The sequence below is a fragment of the Halyomorpha halys genome, unplaced genomic scaffold (assembly GCF_000696795.3).
Source record: "Halyomorpha halys isolate HHAL.00 unplaced genomic scaffold, Hhal_1.1 Scaffold1821.1, whole genome shotgun sequence".
Classification (NCBI taxonomy): Eukaryota; Metazoa; Arthropoda; class Insecta; order Hemiptera; family Pentatomidae; genus Halyomorpha; species Halyomorpha halys.
The window spans coordinates 3,240-3,576 of NW_027106499.1; positions in this window are offsets into that span (position 1 = coordinate 3,240).

Below are 337 nucleotides of genomic sequence, written 5' to 3' on the forward strand. Positions count from 1 at the left end.
GAAGCTGCGAGGTTTGTCTACGCACTAAGTGCTACACACATCCGCCTAAAGGAAGACAGGAGAAGACACCTACCACAGATGCACCAGGTGCAAGATAGGTCTTCGGAAGCAGTATTGGCAGCTCTCCGCTTGTGGTTTCAGTTCCACAGAGTTCCCGAACACATCTCATCGGATGGTGGAAGAGAATTTGACAACTCTTTGATACGAAAGGAATTAATTCTTTTTAAATTTATGTTTGATTATGGCGATATACTGAATAAATTACGTTGTATTGTTTTTTAATTGTATAAATTCACGATTTTATTTTTGTTTTGCTTTACTTTTAGTTTGTAATAAT